Source organism: Thermobia domestica, chromosome 1 (genome assembly GCF_964235325.1).
Source record: "Thermobia domestica chromosome 1, izTheDome1.hap1.1, whole genome shotgun sequence".
NCBI classification, from domain to species: domain Eukaryota; kingdom Metazoa; phylum Arthropoda; class Insecta; order Zygentoma; family Lepismatidae; genus Thermobia; species Thermobia domestica.
Window position 1 is genome coordinate 95,682,618 of NC_137454.1, and position 5,174 is coordinate 95,687,791.

The following is a 5,174-nucleotide window of genomic DNA, read 5'->3' on the forward strand; positions in this document are numbered from 1 at the left end:
TGTAGTTTTTTTTTTATTGTATGTAGCAGATGGATGGAATTAATGTACATAAATACGTGCAAGGAAGCGTCTTGGAACACACCCAAAAGTGTATCACAAATAACTTGTTTTTTTTTCTTTTTCTTTTTTAAGAACTTAATCTTCACTTGCATCTAATAAAACCGCATCAAAGGTTTTCCTTTCCGGAAGGCGAACCCATGACTTCTAATCAGAGCAAAAAACTAAGTGACATGTATACGCCTTTCCTTTCTCTGGCCACACCCCGAAAGATTTTTCGGATGTTGTAAAAAGATGAATAAAGGAAAAGAAACAAAAATCGAATTGAAGATTTGAAGGCCAAGGTTACCGAGAATTCTTCCCATATAAAAGGAACTTAATAACCAAGGAAACTAAGCTGAGCTGCAGTTGATAATCGTCAGCCCGATCTAACAGTCAACATGAAATTCTTTGTAAGTAGATTGACTTTGTTTATTTTTCCTTAATACATATTCCCGGCCATTACCGGTATCTATGGCCTTAGGTCCATTACGTATGAGGGATGACGTCCCTTAGCAAGCGCATTAACCGGGGAAGGCGAAGAGGAGAAAAGTATGGGGAAGGAAATTAATGGCCTGGGACTGTATATTAGATACCATCCCAGCATTTTCCTGATGAGAGTGAGGAAAACCCAGAAAGAACCTGGACTGAAAAAACCTACACGATTTCCACTGTGTGTCCCAATCGGGAATCGAACCCAGAACCGCACATACCAAAAGCGAAAGATTGTTCTTTATAGTTGCTCTTACTTTTGTTTTCAATTTTAAGATTTCTCGCTGCAAAATTTCTCGCTCCTTACATAACATATACATTATTAAAGTAGGCCCTAATATTTAAATTAAATACAACTCATTAAATATACTATTCCACCTTCTCCATAACTTTTGAAACTAATTTGAAATGCAGTAAGAAAATTTTCAATTCTGTTACAAGAGCTCTGATGGGACAACGCATGATGAAAAACGAATGTTAAAAAGGCGTATTGAAATAATTAGATTCCTTGCTACACAATCGAGAGGTTCTAGATTTGAAATTTGCGGGTTAATATCCTGAGTGATTTTTTTTTTCCTTTTTCTTCTCAACCTGCTGGGCGAATGCTGGGATAGTGTCTTTAGATATAAACCCAGCCCGATTGCCTTTCAAAATTCCTTCAGTACTTAACCTTTAAATCTTTCCAATCTAAAATATCTTCACAGCTGGGTCTGGAATGTACTTAATAAATTGATAAATATTTAATGTACGCAGCTTGTACGCTAACATTTCAACTAAAGAAACGACTATTCATACGTTTGCTCATTCATAACTTTTCTTATAAGAGGGCAAAATCGGACATGTAAGGAAATGCAAAGAAATCGGAAGCTGGACTAAGAAAATTGACGCGAATCTGAAAAGCTAATTTTATTCTTTTTACACTTTAAAAAACATTTCCGTACTTCCCTGCATGTTTGGGGTTGAGTTCCCCAATGGTGTAATAAAATATGTAAAGAACAATTTCCATTTTCTACTGAAAACTCCCACAGCTGTACAGAAAATTGACATCGACTAACCAACATAGTTTTTTGTACTGAAGAAAAATATATCTTAATTATCAAGCTGAGTTAACGCTTTCGAAAATTATCACATGTTCAATTTACCATTCAGTGTATGGCCAGAAGTATTTTTTTTTTTTTAATTTTAAAAGACCGGTAAGAGATAGAAACGCAGTTCTTAGAAAGTTTCCAAGAGACAATATCAAGGCACATCTAATGGTATTAGAGCGGGTTTCCGGAAAGTTCAGGAACATTGCTTAAATCGGGATCGAATTTGCTGAACTTGTTTGGAAGTAGACGTATCTTATCTATACAAACAAGAATTTTAGGAATGATCAAAAAAATGGATCAAAAGATTTCGATTTTGACTGAGTTTAGGAAATGATCCAAAAAATGCATCAAAAGATTGAGATTTTGCCCAATAATTAGATTTTGGATCAGGAGCCACAAAACTTTTGAGCAGACCCTAATTTTTTTTTTTTTTTTTTTTTTTTTTTTTTTTTTTTTTTACGGAATAGGGACATCATGCTGAGTTAAGTGATAGTTTGGGTTTGGCTACACTATATTTAGTTCTCCAGATATAAGACCTATAATGAGGAATGGTATCGAGTCCGCGACGAGATCAAGACTAGTCTCCGACTCGGTACCATCCCTAAATACTTTTTTTTTTTAATTTAATTGCTTACTTTTCCACCTCATAATTGTTTTTACTTTATGTTTTTTCAATCTAACATTTTAAGAAAATGCTGCAACAAATTATCTTATCTGGCTTTTGTGTTAATGTTGGAACTGGTTTTGCAGCAAATTCCATCCCGATTTAAAAAATGATCCGGAACTTCCCGGAAACCTGCTCTGGTACGATTGGATGTGCCTTGATATTGTCTCTTGGAAACTTCCTAAGAACTGCGTTTCTATCTCTTACTTTTCTTTTAAAATCGTGAAAAGTACTTCTGACCATATACTCTAATGTTAAATTCAACATGTGATAATTTTCGAAAGCGTTGACTCAGCTTAATGATTAAGGTATTTTTTTCTTCAGTACGAAAAGCTACGTTGATTAGTCGATGTCAATTCTCTGTACAGTGGAAAATGAAAATTTCTCTTTGTTTTAAGGCGTAGGAAGGAAATAAATATATGGAAAATTTGCTTTTTAATTTGATTTCTACTTTCTCCTTACAACTGCGAATGAGTAAACGTTTTATTCGAAGTTGTATAGAATATAATATGTACAGTTACAATAGCGATTTTCAATCTTTTTTAGATTTCGGCACACCAATTGTGTAATTCAAAATCGCAATACATATCTATAAAAGAAAACTTTGTTTTTGGTCCATGTCTAGTGCCAAGTTACTTTGTAGTTTCGATCATAAAGAAATGATAAAGTGTACAAAAGAAATGTAATTCAGTAACAGAAAATCATTACAGGCTAAGTAATAAATAATTTACTATTTCAGTAAACGAAAAAGAAAAAAAAATCTGTAATGGAGATCTGCATCAATTGGTTTCAATGTGTTAACTCTCTCCCGGTACACCAGCAGTTCCGTTGCTTCACACAAGTGTGTTGGGGTACACTGTTTGACAATCGTTGAGTTACAGGATAGCAATTTAGTAATATGCTGTATCCACTAGTGCAAGATAGCCATTCAAGTTACTTCTAATTACTATTAATTGAGAAATAACTAAGAGAAAACAATGAACATGTACCATATAAAATTATTAAAGTAGATTAGTCAGTATGTTATTACTGTATGTATCAATACAGTTTAATTTATTATATTTATGTTAGGATCTATTAGTTAGAAGAAATACACTATACTTTACAAATAAAATGTAAAATTCATAATAGCCTATTAGCTTTGATTCCTATCACAATATTTCATGGAATAAGAATTTAAAATAATATTCAATGTTTTTGATTAGTTTATATTACAGTATATCTCCCAGCATGATCTTGATATCTGAAGTCATACCTGACTAAATTTTTATACAACCTACAAAGTAAATACAATTCAAGAATGTAAGGCTAGAATAAAATTATAACGGACTTATACTTGACCCCTAATGCACTTATTTGCTGTATATGTTGCTCAAATACATGGAGAACTGTATAAAATTAAAATAAAATTGTTTAGATAAAATTTTCAAGAACAACAAAGTATATATTGTCTAGGTTTTTAAATTACATTGATAAACAAGATATCAGACTGCAAAAGATAAATTCTTGTTTCCAAAACTACGTGTTTCAAGTTTGGTGGAAACGTTTTTCGGAGTTCCCTCGTACCTAAATAACTAGTTTTCGAATGTTTGGAGTGGGACGCCAGGACGTATTTTCGGTGAGAATCAGTAGCGGTTCATGAGGGAAGTCACTTTGGTAAATATATATGTAAATTTTATCGCTTCCTACAAGCTAAGGAAAGATATCTTACCTAAAGTTGTAATTCCTATACACGAAAGTTAGGAGTTTAGATAATTGAACTTAACTCAATTTTGTTCCACTTGTATTCAAACCCGATACTTCGTTTCGTATGAACCAAAGTCAAAAAGCCGAAACGAATATAGCACTATGTTGTTCCCTGATACATACAACACGTAAATATTACTTAGAAATCTATCTCTTCAATTTAAATTATGAATTTTGTATTAGTTGTCTTTTAAGTAAGTTTGTGTCTTTCATCTTTTTCTAGGCCATCTTGTTCTTGGCCCTCTTTGCCATCGTCGCCGTTTCTGCTCAGAGAGCCCCCAAGGAAGGTCTCGAGAGAGCTGAACAATTCTACGGATATGGCGCATATGGAGGATACTACCCAGCTGTTGGCTATTATGGCTATTACGGACGTTAGAGGGCGTTCGATTGATATCTTCTGTTCGACGCTTCACCTATGACGACTCAGATTTTAAAGACACGGACTACGAATTTCTCTTCACGATCTTGGAAATTGTTCTTAGGATTTATTTTTGGCTTTACCTAAATAAACTATTTTAAAACCTTAAATAAGTGTATTATGTTTTGAATCCTTCTTATTTAACTATAATATGTGTTGTTTTTTTAAATAATATTTTTTTTGAAGTATTTACGGTGAAATTTAGATTATGTATAATTATTATTTTCTTTCCTTTAATTCCTGCAATGTATTCGAAACACAGTGATAAATACATAGATCAGACGTAGTGTAATAAGAGGAACAAACTTCTCGCACATTTATGTAAGCGTACTTATGAAGTACCTGCGTTAACAAGAATTCAAGAACTATTTATCGCGGACATGGTAGCTCAGTGGTAGAGTTCTCATCTGTGGGGCGAGGGATTACTTGTTCAATTCCAAGCTGTGTGAGTTTGTAGCGGGTAACATCTTCTCCGTGGTACACCCATTTCGTCCGATATTTTCATCAATTATTTCATACTCATTCAGTCTCATTAACTATACCCTCCCCTCTGGTCTTGCGCGAGCCTTTGGTGCGCGTGATCCCGAGATCGATTCCCGATGGAAGAGCATAAAAATTTAATTTCACAATCCTTCATTGTTCTTAATCATTCATTTTCTTTAATCACCCGTCTCATTTAGCCTAAAAGGCACAAGTATGGGGACGTGAAATTAAGAGAAAAGAACTATTT

The 5,174-nt window shown here is 33.7% G+C and overlaps 1 long non-coding RNA gene across 1 annotated transcript; it reads left to right on the top strand.

The window, feature by feature from the left end:
• The first annotated feature begins 315 nt into the window (after positions 1-315).
• LOC145666338 (uncharacterized) lies at positions 316-4,557 on the top strand. Its single transcript, XR_014127719.1, has 2 exons — positions 316-449; positions 4,250-4,557. It is a non-coding gene; the product is annotated as an uncharacterized LOC145666338 (long non-coding RNA).
• Positions 4,558-5,174: the final 617 nt, after the last annotated feature.